Genomic DNA, 15,046 nt, shown 5'->3' with positions numbered 1-15,046 from the left:
TATAATATCTAAAATTGTTCCTAAAAATGCAATTAGCTTGTAAACAAATACGAATTTTTCCAACAATAATGGTATGTAGATAGAAATTGAAAAAGTTGAAATCCGTCCATTGTAGTAAATCCTAGAGCTGAAGTACTAACTCGGCCAAAATTGCTCCGTTGCTTACTTCGCTGATGCGGTTAATGGAAAGCGGTGTGAGTTATAAGCGATAGCGGATTTTAATTTTATTTAACGATAATTTAATTGTAATTTAATCTAGAGATATGTGACATCATTTTAAATGGTTGATACAGCTACTAATAAATATCATAGTTAAATTCTATTAACAAAAAACTTGGCATGTGTTAAGGGGCACCCGGATGGTTGTACCCGGATGGTTGCACCCGAAGTTGCTAAAATAACTGATTTGCTTTTTATGAGAGAGAGAGAGAGAGAAACACGCTTACGCCGCGTGGCATACAAATATAGCAAAAAGTGTCATTAGTTCATTACTGTCAATTCATCAACTTATTGTACGTACATTTGATATCATTCATAATAGGTAATAGTTTTTGCTATTATAGTTGTAGTCTAGGTTGTAGTAGTCAATGTACTAAATGCTTATCACTTGTACCAAACTTCCTAAAGCCATAGAGAAATTATATAGAAACTGATTAATATTCAGTGCTTGAGAAACAGAGTATTCTCAGCTAATTGAATTATGACTGAGAACGCTGTGATGCATTCTATTTGATAGCATGCTGTGACATATTCCTATTATGCTTCATATAATAAACATAGGGTTCTTCCTAGAAATTATGTATGGAAAGTTCTGGAAAATCTGTGAAAAAAATAAATGTTCTCCCTGTCCTTGTGAATGGCGTTATAATAGGGCAGAAATAAGACAAGCTTGTCTATAGCTGATCATCATCAGCACTTTTATCCAATAAAATTGATTACCACTCCGAATATTTCCTAGTTCTTCAGTGCATAATCCAACACGCAGGCTTAGTCAACGTCATCGTCGTTCTAAATTTGCTCTTACCACTATGAGGTTATAGTCCAAAATCCAACATGCTGGGCAACTGTAGATTGGTGGAAGGCTATCGAATTTTTTTGGTTCTTTAACATGCCAGTTTTGTTGAAACTGAAGGACTAACCAAATATATGTCTGAAGCGAAAATAGTTTTCATTCAACAGATAGTTTTAAACAACTGATTTACAGTGCGACACAAAAGAGATGAAAAAAAATGAGGGCGCCACCGTCGCTCATATAGCAACACTGATACTGCGACGCAAGCGATCTTAATACTATAGAATAAAAATCAAAATATTAAAAGTAATAAATACCGCGATTTAAAGTTGTTTCATTGATCATCGTGTAAATTTAAGACAAAAATACATTAGTATTTTAAATAACCTACCTAGGTCAAATTTTACTTAAATGTATTTGGAATTAGTTTATAGAAATCGGTCAAGCCATTTAGACTGCAGAGGCGCACATAGAATCAAACATACGAACAAACAAACATACATACATACAGCTCAAACCTTAGGCTCAAACACATTACCCTCCTTCTGGGTCCGTCAGGTAAAAAAAAAAACAAGGTGATTTGAAAACTACATATTTTTATTTATTTTTTGTAGATATTCTCACTCATTTTTACTCCATTGCTCCACTATCCTGCGTACTGTGCTTTCAGAAACCCCTATAACAAACGAATTAAGATGAATAAAATCAAATATATAGTGCATTCAACATATTTATTTAGTAGCTTAAAAATATTTTTTTTATGTCGGAGGCCAAGAGTCACTTTGGGTCCCTGCGCCACTCTAGAGTAGTAAGTAAGGATTCATAGGTAGTTGTATGAAAATAGTTATCACTATACTATTTAAGGCTGGTTGGATTGGATATAACTTCTTGACTCAAATTGTGCTGGTCGCATTATAAAAACTAGTTTTTGTTTACATACAAATAACCTCAAATTAAATTTCAAAAACGTAATAATCGCCCTAGATACGTACATTAAACACTCGTCACTAATAGAATATTCTATTTTACGTAGTACTGAGCAAAAACAAATGGAATCTCACCGGTATAATCTGCTGTACGTTTTAAAACGTTTTCCAAATATTTTTCTCGTTTTTCAGCTTGAAATTATGAGAAACACCGAATTAAAACTTTATACATGGCATCACGGACACCGCTACGTTTAACCTTTTTCATGATTTCTCCTTTTTTGAGTAAATTTCTTGTTCAAAATTACAATTTTATCTTAAGAATTCTCAACTTCACCAAAAAAACAACAAATTTTTATGCAACTTGACAGCTGCATTGAAAATTTAGTGTTGCCAGATAATGAAAAAAAAATTAGTTCCAAATTAATTAATTTCATCTCTTTTATGTCGCACTGTATATTCGATTGTATTTAGATACCATTCTATGAGAATTATTAAATAAGTCTAACCATGGTAAATGGGTAATAAAATCTCATGTAACAATACAACAAAATATGCCGAAACTGTTATTTCCCAAAATTTCTCGTACCCTCTCTTCGTGTAGTCGGTTAAAGAGGTCGTCAATTGATTGTCACATCACGCGAGAAGCCAAAAGTTAGAAATGTAGCCTAAATGTTACCATGTCCCCGAGGGTAGTACCAAAATATTAATCTTGGAAAAGTTATGGGAAAATAAAGTTATCGAGTTGGGAAGTTTGAGTCAGTGTGATTGTAACACGTATATAAATTATTTGTATACGCGTGATTTGGGGTTTTGTATATTGCTGTAGCTGTGGAGTTGTTTTATGGAGTAGTTAAAGTGATATAGTTTATCTGACATAATTTTTTTGTTATTGAATAGTGCAAGGTTTTGAAATTTACATGTATTTTTAACCGACTTCAAAAAAAGAGGTTAACAATTCGGCTGGTAAGTATATTTTTTAATGAAGTAGGTATGTTAGATGTTTTTTCATTTACAGGGCTTAATACAAGTGTCAGAAAAGAAAACTTCACTGAAAAATTGAGATTTTTAATCATAACAAAAATCTCTACACTTCTCGACTCATCTCTTTTGATAGTGGAAAAATGTTGGCCCATAGATAAGAGTAATCCAGCTTTTTAAGTTTTTATCCAACCCGGATGAAAAATGCAAGTTTAAAATTGAAACTGAAATCAAAAATGAGCTTAAACAAAGGCTGTTTGAAGTATTTCCAATTAAAATTATGTAACTCAAAGCCAAGCCTTCAGAATTTGAAGTTATTTGACCACCCGTTAACTTTGTCGTTAATTACTTTGATTGGGCAAGTATCAACTTATTTAATTTTGATAAAAAGCCTTTAATTAACAGATGGTGAAGTGACTTTGTAATAAGTAGAATTGTTGGAGTTAGTAGTTTGTAGGAAAAGTTTGTCAAAGGATGGTTATTGAAATGCCTGGATTTAATATGAGGCTATTGGGTTGTTAATTAATCAGTTTTGTAATGTTAATTTTACAACCGATAAATATGTTGAAAATGAAATTATTTTAAATCAAATTGATGACCTAATTTTGTCCAGATCCATTGTCCATACTTTAAAACAAAGTCTCTTTCTCTGTCCCTATGTCCCTTTGTATGCTTAAATCTTTAAACCTACGCAACGGATTTTGATGCGGTTTTTTTAATAGATACCTAGAGTGTTTCAAGAAGAAGGTTTTAGTAATATAATTTATTAGGTTTTAGACAAAGAGGGCGAAGCCACGGGCGGTAAGCTAGTAGTAACTAAAATTAATAAAAAAAATAACTACCCCCTTCAAAATAAACATTCATTACATTCCAAACAAATAGAAAAAGGATCAAAGGCAACTTAATGGTCAAAGCAAACTCTGTAAACGATCAACTTCTCATAAATTTAAACAACACTATCCTGAAGGTACTTCGTGGTATATTCTATTCAAAGGAATTTCACCCTTAGAGTCAAGGTAGGAAAGATGATAATCGCGTGTCAGTTGAAGAGGCTTAAATAAATATAAAGTTTGCGCCAAACTATGTTACATGGTACCGATACTAGCTGAACTGCTAAGTGTAATCGCGTAGAAAAGTGGATTGGAAAGTATTTAATTAATTATTTTGAAACAATTTAATTTGGACGCTTTGAATATTTAAGTGGGTGTAAGTAGATAATGGAATTTGTTCGTTGTTAGACTTCAGTGGAATTTATTGTATGTTATAATTGATTAGATATTTTAATCTATACATATAATAAATCTGTAGAAGGGTCAATTCTGTACATTGAAAATATTGAAAAAATAAATAGCAGGGGGTGTTACTGGATCGATACAAAACTCAAATATGTGATTAAAAAAATTTTTGTCTGTCTGTCTGTCTGTATGTTCAGGCATCACGTGAAAAGTAACGGTTCGATTTCGATGAAACTTGGTATAATTATACCTTATTATCCTGGGCATAAAATAGGATACTTTTTATCCCGGAAAAATACGTAGAAAAAAGTAAATCTTAATTTTTCCGCGCGGACGGCGTCGCGGGCGGAAGCTAGTAAACAATATAATTATAGAATAAGGACCAAAATTTCTACCCTTGTTCTTATTTACTCGAAAAATGATTAACATAATTATGAAGTATAATTAAAAAATTATTGTAGTTATTTCTCGTTAAAGTGTGAATCTTAGCGAATTATTTCAGTATATTATTACATATTTACGTATTTTATATCATAATATGAAGAATGATATTAGACTTCACATTCATGGAACATTTAACAACCTCTTTATTTTACGAAAATGAGGGAAAATTTTTAAACTACCCTAACTTATGCGTAAACTTTAACTTGTAACGATGCAAGTTCGAATATTGCATAAATACCAAAGAATAAATGTGTAACTGTATAATAGTATACAAAACAGTCATATTTTATGCAAACGAACCAGCCAAGCTCAATTTAAAGTTACCAAGTAAAGCGAAACGTGGACGCGGAAAGTTTAAAAAATATCCTCTTTTAATAGTCGAGAACGTTTGAAGTGTTTTTCTTTATTTAATAGGTACGGAAGTCGGTGGAACCTGCCACTTTTTGAGTGGTTAGAAAACAAACTGATGGAAATGAAACCAGTTTCATCGAAGACTGATTTATTTATTTTCAGTTATGACGACTTTGCGTTGCTGTAATTAGCTAAAACGTTCAAATATTTGAAGTTGTATTTATATTTTTACTTTTTAAATTATACTGGCTGTGCCGAACATCTTGCATATAAAGATAAAGAGATAGGTAGCTAATGTTTGACCATGAGTCTTTAAATGTTTTTATTCGTTTGGATGAATATTTCGTTCCCAGAATATTTGTATTTGAATTGTTAGTGTGGACTGCTTTATATGAAAATTAAGATGGTGTTAACACCATCAGTCTATATTTATTTACACTGCAGACCTAGGTTTCAGGCCATAATCCAGTCCAAATTCACTTTTACATTTATGAAATGGATTCACATTACGAACGCTTAGTTATCTTCACACAGAAATAGTTCGCTAACGTCAATTATAATAATCCCCTTACCTCACGAGACAAACGTAAGACCCGTACGAGTCGAACAAGTTTCATAAAGTTAAAAACTTCCAACGTCTCTCGCATACGAAAGCGATACATTAACTTGTGTAGGGAACTTTTTCTTAAACTCTTAGTTATTCAAAACATGACGTCTGCAAAAAAGTTCGTTCCCAGCAAGGCTTTGAAGTTCTAACCGTCTAAAAGATTCCGAATTTGAATTGTATATTTCTGTATTGTGTTTTCTTTAATCCCTCAGCGATGAGGGACTTTTTGCAATCATTTTTGTGTTAAGACGTTTCGTTTTTGTTATTTATTCGTAATGCAAACAGGAAAGAAAAGAATGGTCTATTTGTAGAGCATCAAATATCAATATTTTAATTGAATTAATTTTGTATATGACTGGCAATATTGTGTTATAAAGTTCGAGTTCGAGGAAATAAATATCAAAATGACGAAGTATATCAACTTTCATCCTCCATAACAATCTCTCTAATTAACAATATGATATTTATACACGTGTATTTCTATATTTAATCTTACTTTATTTAACACTCACATTGTAAATGATCAACAAATAAGCACACATCTGCGCATCTGTAATGTATTAACTATAATATTAATAAATAACAAAAAAACTATGGAACCAATCAACCAAATATATAAAACATATAAATCTAGAACCAGAGCAAGTATCAATAGCAAATGGGCAACAATATTAAAAAATTCAACAAAAAAATATATATTTCAGAACGCTTTTCACCACGACTGTACTCCACATTCACACACGCGCCAACATGCTGTGTACAATACGCTGTGTTGATTATATAAAGAGACACGTCTACGGTAAGGCGATTGATACGAACGTCAGACTTTCATTGTATTTCACTAATAGTTAGTGAAGGAACAATGGAAACTATTTCGGTGTACGTGAAATCTGACGATGAAAATACTGTTGTTAATAACGAAATGGTTTTGTGGGAGAGTATTTTATGTGGATATTTTCGTATAGTTTCATATTCCTTGAGTTTGGGAGGGCATATGTGTTACAGGTAATTATTTTCTGTAATAACAATTTAAGCTACGTTGCATGTAGGTGGTGTAGTACACTTCGTATGTGTGCTTCTGTTTGTGTGTGAGTCTTTTTTTTATTATATCAGTCGGACGACTTTTTTATAATAAACATATTTCAATTAAAATACTCTTTTATTTATGACCTTTATACTTAAGAAAAACATTATATTATAAATTAAACCCAAGTTGCTCACGACTGTACATGATTTTTCACTTATCTAGAGAACTGTACCGTACACACACTACGTAAACTACACATTAATTAAATTAACAGACAGGGCACTGTGAGGCGACTGATTAATCGTACGAACACGACTTGGACCGTTTTGACTTAATGACTAACGATTGGACAAATTGGCCCAATTTGTTCATTCAATTGTTATTTGATTTCTACGGAATATATTGTAAGATTGTTAATTTGTCATATTGAATTTTGAAAATGTCTAGTTAACATGGGCTTCGCGTTTATTAGAGCTAGTTACTTTCCTAAAATATTTCCACAAAAATTAACCATACTAAAAAAGTATAATAACTTGATTTTTTATTAGGTGGAAGAGAAACATCACGAGTACATATTGACAAAATATGTTGAAAGTTTTCATCAACACAGTCCGTTAATTAACCCTAAAAATAACAACTTCTTTACCCATCAGTACAAATTATTACATCTCTACACGACTGTACTAAATGTACAATACAGTATGTGACAGTATGTTGATTATATAAAGACGTATTTCGCTTTGATTAAACGCTCGATTTACAAAGTGATTTATGATCGTAGATTTGAGATATTGGTCCAAATGACAGGTGTGTTGGATCCTCTATTACTATTTCATTTAGATTGTCAATCAAGTTTGAATCTCGATTTACTGATAGAATAGAAGAGAAAAATATAACAGATTATTACGTCATAACAGTGCGTTTACATCGTTACAGCGAATGCTCATTTTAACCCTAATAAGTCAAATTATTTTAGTGTAAACCAAGGTGTAAACAGACGTAGGTAGAGCATTCTTTCATTATTCTTAGGGCATTCGAATTTCGAAAAGTTCTATGCAATGTTCTAATACTGAACAACACTGAATACGAGTTTTCGTTTACACTAAAAGATCGAAAGAATGCTCTTGCTCTAGCCCTATCTCTATGTCCGTTTGATGTAAATGCACCGTAACATTGGTTTACTGATAGGTAGCAATTTTCTTGTAGTAGTTTGTTCTTCTTGTGTTAGATCAGTACATTTTAAATGTTATTACAATATAATAAAGCAGTGAAAAATTATGGAACTAACTGCTCCGACAAATGATGTTTTGCTCGAACACCTTTTGAAATATCAGTCAAAATTTTAGAACGAATGAATGTTTTACACCATACAATAAGAGAAATGAACTCACACACACACACACACACACACACACGCTAACACACATCCACTCACGCTCACACACACACACACACACTCACGCTCACACACACACACACACACTCACGCTCACGCTCTCACATACATATTATGCATATTATATATTTTTTTAATTTAAACTTTTTGTAATCAAACCGAATTTTTGTTTTGCTTTAAAAAATGTACTTGTGTAGTTGTATTTATAAGGAGGAACGCTGGCTCTTGAGACACAGAGTTACTCTAGTTCAAGAGTCAGCGCACATATTTTTGTAAAGTTAATGTTTTTGGCAAAATAAAGATTTATTTATTATTTATTTATAATGAACAAATGGCGGCCATGTGGTTACTAAGCCATCTCTTCCAGGCAACCAAACACAAGATAATTGATGTCGGAAATGATTAAAATGCATTGATTTTCAACTGAGTCCTCTGATTGCTATTTTATAATGAAAAACAAACATTTTCTTTCTCATTCTTGCGCGTAAAATACAAATAATAACATCGGTGCAAGTACACTTTTGTAAAAGTACTTAGAAGAATAATATGTTCCAATTATACATAATATTTGAACGAAGTTTTTACTGCGGTAAAAGTTTTAATAAAACTGCACTTAACTAGATGTGAGTTTGCAAAACTTTATACTTCAATCGGGCACAGATGTTGAATGGAAAGATGGTTTAAATTGTTTAATTTTATAAATTTAATATGTTACCTACTATAAATTATATTTAATTGAAATTTGTTATAGCTATTAACACAATTTTAATAATATAGAAATTAGTGGCCAATGTTTGCGTCGTGCACATTGTGTTTGCGTAGCGTGTACAAGTAACCGTTTAAAAACTACTTTTATTAATTTATTTTTTCATTTTATTTTGATCAAATCAATATTTCTATACACATACTTCTATAGTAGATAGATATACTAAAACAAAACACTATTATGTACTTAGGGCCGTTACACGAACATTTTAAAATGTCACCTGTAAACTGTCAAATACGGACAATTAAATACATTTTTGAAATGGTAGTTTAATACGTTATTCGATGAATAAGTTTTAACCAACGATTGAAAAATCAGCCCTTATTAATTTATTTTTTCATTTTATTTTGATCAAATTAATATTTCTATACACACACTTCTATAGTAGATAGATATACTAGAACAAAAAACTTAATGATATTACCACAAAACAATTTAAACACAGTCTAACTTTAAACCAGGAATCTTTCACATTGTTGTCTATGTGAAATACGACTAAACCAGATTAAAGATAACCCGCGCTTAAAGATAAACCATGTCTAAAGGTTTTTGTGGTAAGTTTGAGTTTTTAACATGAATTTGACACCATCGTGTCGGACTTAAAACTTTTGTCTTTTCCTTATCAAGATACCTGCAGTCATCACATTATTAATGCAATATCCAACGCTGAAAAACTTCAGAAGATTGCGTAAATATCTTATTTATTATTCACCATAGAAATGGGGACAAAGTGGAGATTAATTATTTATTTCTTGGTGCTTTCGCCATTTTTGTAATGGTCAGGTTTTAGGTCAGGTTAATATTAATTTGTATGGACAGGTAAGATTCTGTATGGAGCTATTTTGACAACGTGGCACGTATTTATACATTTTCATATATTAATATAGGCATTATGTAGGTATTAAAAATGATAAAGAAATGTTTTATATTTAAAAGCTTAAAGAAATGTGAAAAAATTGTTCACGCTTTATATTTAGACTAATTTATTTGCCATTTAATTACTATTTGTTGTTAAAAATAGCACCCTGTATACCAAAGTTGGTCGCCTACTTCTCGTAGCCCGCGGCAATTGCAATGCGATTGCAAAGGTACAGTTACACAACGTTTCGAAAGAAATACTTCGTTTTGTAGATACAGGGTGTTTTAGATTTATAAAATATTAAATAATATTAGATGATAATTATCTATACTATCTATACTAATATTATAAAGCTGATGAGTTCGTTTACTTGAACGCGCTAATCTCAGGAACTACTAGTCTGATAAGTACTATATATATATATATATATCTAACACCGAAAGAATTTTTCTGATAGATCTGAAAAATTCTTTCGGTGTTAGATAGATCATTTCCCAAGGAAGGCTATAGGCTATATTATATCATTAGGTTAAGACCAACAGGAGCGGAGACATGCGGGTGAAACCGCGGAGCGCAGCTAGATATGGAAATAACTGTAAATTATGTGTACTTGTGTGAATTTAATGTGTATAGAATGATAATGCTGTAAATCTATATAAAATAAATGTACCTACTCATCACTACATAGTATAAAACAAAGTCGCTTTCTCCGTCCCTATATCCCTATATATGCTTAAATCTTTAAAACTAGGCAACGGATTTTGATGAGGTTTTTTTAATAGATAGAGTGATTCTTGAGAAAGCTTTTAGTATATAATTTATTAGGTTTTAAATAAAACAGGCGAAGTCGCGGGCGGAAAGCTAGTTTTATTATATTAGATGCGATCGAAGTGAAAAATTTATAAAAATCATAATGTTTATGTGTATAATCTGCTACCTACATATTTTTTCATTAAAATAAATGAATACCCAAATTTTATACAACTTATTCCCCGTCGCGTTTCGTCTAATCTTTAAGGTATTACGTTTTTACAAGAATTCTTGAGATTCAGACCCAAAAAAGTTCAAGGAGTAAAGAAAATACAATTTTTCTTCGTTGAATTTGAAGGTTGGTTACATAATCTAGGATTCTTCATACCTATTTTACGTGAAAAAGGTAACAAAATTTCATCTTGAATCTCGTACAAGCTCTTTAAGATTAAAATATATGAAATTTGTGGAGGTCTTGCAAAAATAGACTTGCTTCAACGCACTTTATTAAGGCATGAACATTTTTTTTGTAATCACAAAATTCTGATAATAATATAATACTAAGCTATTAGTCGAGATATCTATTTAAAATTAAAAATCTTCCTTTCTTTATTAATAGCACTTAATTCACTGACTCTACCAATGTCCAGTGTTATGGACCCTCTTCACAATGGGCAGCGTTGGCCCAACAAATGATCGTCGATTTTGGCGGTCCGCCGATTATGAATAAACATCTACAATGACAGCCGATCATGAACTATACTATCGTGATTGCCTCTACTCGACCAACACTTCGCATAAGAGGAACCATTTAAAAAAATCAAAAAAGTATTCCATTATCATTTGTCACATATTATAATTGAGTACATATTATTATCTATCATATGAGTACATATTATCATGTCAATAAAGTTTTTATTTATTTTATTTATCAAAACAAAAGCTACTGAAAATCTTGTAAAAACATACCACAAGAAATACAACAATTTAAAGGACCCAGGTAAATAGATTACAAATTAATTTGTTGCGAGCGAATCTGCGGTTTTATTCATTGGCTTAAATAATTCATAAGATGAAACTGTTAGGTCCGCCATTTGCATTTTCATACCTGAGAGTAACTCCGCATGTAATGAAATGTCATAGATGTTTTTGGAGTGTTTTGGAGCTATTTGTAGGTATGAGGGTTCTGTAGTTTGGTTTGGAAATATTTTCTGGCTGATATATAGGTAAATAACTTATAAGGTTAAATAAAATAAATAATAATAAATTTTCTGGTCATTTCAATAAGGAAGTTTCACTGAAACTGTTTCAGTATGTCCATGTTATATTATGTACTAGCTTACCGCCCGCGGCTTCGCCCGCTTTGTCTCAAACCTAATAAATTATACACTAAAACCTTCATATTGAATCACTCTATGTATTAAAAAAAACCGCATCAAAATCCGTTCCGTAGTTTTTAAGATTTAAGCATACAAAGGGACATAGGGACATAGGGACAGAAAAAGCGACTGCTTTATAATATGTAGTGATTACGATATCTTTAATAAAAAAAAAAAAAAAAAAAATGTATTATGAACTAGGTAAGTTTCTATAATAATATTATGTTACCCCTGTAAATTTCAATAAACTATACTATATTATTATTAGGTAGGAATGTTATTAATCTGTTCAGCAATTTTTGTCTGCAGAGCAAAACATTAATTTATAGGTATGTAAAAAAGGACAACGATATAATACCAGTTTTTCAATTATTGGCGACTATGAAGATATTAATATGCTTTTAATAAACAGAATTTATGAATAAAAAAATAAACATTTAATTATGCAAAACGGTATGTTTGATTGAACGCGTTTATCTTAGAAATTACAGGTATAATTTGAAAAATTCTTTCAGTACTAGATGGTCCATTTATCGAGGAAGGCTATAACTTATAAGGCTATGTTTCATCATGCTAAGACCAATAGGAGCGGAATAATGCGGGTAAAACCGTGGGGCACAGCTAGAAAGAAGAAGCCTAATATAATATGCCCATGCTCGGTTCATGGAACTCACAAAAATAACTATCTGGAATCGCTAGCATTTATTCATACGTTTCTAATGGAATAATTTCCATGAATTTAATTTACCGAGAATTAAACCATTTAAATGCATACAAAAGCACACTGCATTCACTGTTTGTTTGTTATATAAAAACATGTATAAAATTTTGAAATGTTTGATTTAAAATATTTTTATATAATTATATATTTACTTATTATTACCAATTTGTTTTCACACTTCTAAAACACGCTTCCAAATGTAATTCCAAATATACATAATACCCCCTATATGTTTAGGCCATAATCCGCAACGCTGGCCAATTGCGGGTTTTGTTTCTACGATATGTTAGTTTTTCAATTTTATGTGCCTGTGTAAGACTAATTAATTATTAATGTAGATATAGAGGTATGAGATTATTAATAATTGTAATTAAGAAAATTAAAATCAGTAGTTTTTACGCTCACTCACTCAATAATATCAATTTCTACCTATTATATTAAAATCGTATGCGTTAATCATTGATATATACTTACTATTTATATACATATCTATACTAATATTATAAAGCTGAAGAGTTTGTTTGTTTGAACGCGCTAATCTCGGGAACTACTGGTCCGATTTGAAAAATTCTTTCGGTGTATTAGATAGCCTTCGAGGAAGGCTTATAGGCTATATATCATCACGCAAGACCAACAGGAGCGGAGCCACGCGGGTGAAACCGCGGAGCGCAGCTAATATTAAATACAAACCGACTATTTTCTATATTCAGAACGTTAATATTACAAAGTGAGATAGCAACGATAAGTTTTAATGAGAAAATGTCTTCAGGAGAAGCAAACTTGTAATTACGTCTTATTTATACCTACCAGTGTATTTGTCAAATATAATATTCTAGAATGTTCAGTGGAAACTGGGTTCTATCTATATGGGTTCGACGCCTATGCCCTTTATTTTCGTATATAGTTCCTATATCTAGTTTCCAAGACCCACTTCGAGGTTTTAGCGCCAAAGGAGTAAGTAAGTAAGTAAGTATGTTTAACTAGTTTTTCATTTATTGACAAAGGATCATGATATAAATTTATAAAGAATAGAAAAAAATCGATCACGAGGCGGTACTCGAACCCGCATCCTTTCACGCCAATCCGGGGCGGATGCTTGACCAATTCAGAAACTCTCTAATTTTTTATATATTCTTTATAAATTATTTATATTTATAAAGCTTAGTTAGCATTTGAATGCCTTAAAAAAAAATCAAATTCAAAGATCATGATGTCAATTTAGCCTACATAATATATTTTTTTCTTACATTTTCATTTGTGACAAAGGAAAATGCTATCTATCTGTCCTATATTTGATTTTTTCTTTAGTTTATTCTGTTATTTCATATCTAATAATAATAAATTATAACATCAGTTTTCTGCAGGCTAGTGAAAGTTGTGTCAAAATCATGCCAAATACATTCAGGGAAAAAATACTGACATAATACCTTCATTATACTATTCATGTTCTCCAGATTATTATTCTTGATTATTCTATTACCTATCAAACATGGCAAACAGACTCGAACAGGGTTTTCTAAATAAATAAATGTTACGATGCTTTTAATATATTTTTCTTTAACTTTAAAGCAAACTGTTCAATACATTCCCTTTACATAAAATATACATTAACAAATACATAATATTCCCCATAATATCGTCAATCGTTTATTTACACACATCTGTAGCGCGGCTTCTCAGTATCGAATGTCTGCAATTTATTTATTGAATGCAATGCGTCTGGAAATATTTTCATATTTGTTGGTATCTTTTAGTATTGGACTGGTCTGTATCTTTCTTTTTTATTTAAAGTTACAAACAGGTATAATATCTTTTTCAATTTAATCTATTGTGTATTTCTGCTAAGTAAAAATGGAATACACAAAAAAATGTAGGGCATAATTTTTATCCCAGTTAGAAATGTGACTATGTATATGAGATAGTTATGATTTATTTTTATCACATTTACAAAAAGAGTACATAAGTTTTTTTTTTGCTTGTCACATATTTATGTTTAATTTAGATTTTCTACAGACATTTCTAAGAGCAGGAGTTAATAATGCTATTTTCATGAAAGTTGGATGTAAAAAAATTAATACAGGAATAGTTATTCGAATTTTATTTAGTTCATCAGTGTTTTACCTCGCTCTTTATCATAATAACTTTCCATACAAAATCTAAATATAACTACGCAATTTACGTTCACTCCTGAAAGTCTAAGATAGCTTATACGTTAAAATTGAGGTCGGCATAATTGCTATGTGGTTGGTGTTCGCTTGTTACCACGAGCTAGTCTAATGATGCGGTCTTGATACCTAGGTAGACTGCAAAAATGTGCATTTAGGTAGTGTTTGATAGTGATGGTTGAAGTTGAAATGGGGAATCTAAATAGCTAAAGTCAAAGTTTTGGGTATAGGTAATATGAGGTGGTAATGGTATTCCTTGTCGGTTTACTATAGAAACTGCTTTTCAAACCGGTTGATAATCTATATTAATATTATAAAGCTGAAGAGTTTGTTTGTTTGTTTGAACGCGCTAATCTCGGGAACTACTGGTCCGACTTGAAAAATTCTTTCGGACGCTACGACTAGTCGGACGACTAGCGGAGCAGCT

At 31.2% G+C, this 15,046-nt stretch overlaps 1 long non-coding RNA gene across 2 annotated transcripts; it reads right to left on the bottom strand.

The window, feature by feature from the left end:
* Positions 1-1,588: 1,588 nt before the first annotated feature.
* Positions 1,589-2,290, bottom strand: LOC123702789. 2 transcript variants are annotated; one of them, XR_006752914.1, is made up of 2 exons: positions 2,005-2,290; positions 1,589-1,688 (listed from the first exon to the last, which is right to left on the bottom strand). It is a non-coding gene; the product is annotated as an uncharacterized LOC123702789 (long non-coding RNA). The 2 variants fall into 2 exon arrangements; XR_006752913.1 differs by having other exon boundaries at positions 2,074-2,290.
* Positions 2,291-15,046: the final 12,756 nt, after the last annotated feature.

The sequence above is a fragment of the Colias croceus genome, chromosome 24, assembly GCF_905220415.1.
Source record: "Colias croceus chromosome 24, ilColCroc2.1".
Lineage (NCBI taxonomy): Eukaryota > Metazoa > Arthropoda > Insecta > Lepidoptera > Pieridae > Colias > Colias croceus.
The sequence above is the reverse complement of the archived record's forward strand: the minus strand, read 5'-3'. Positions and strand labels throughout refer to the sequence as shown.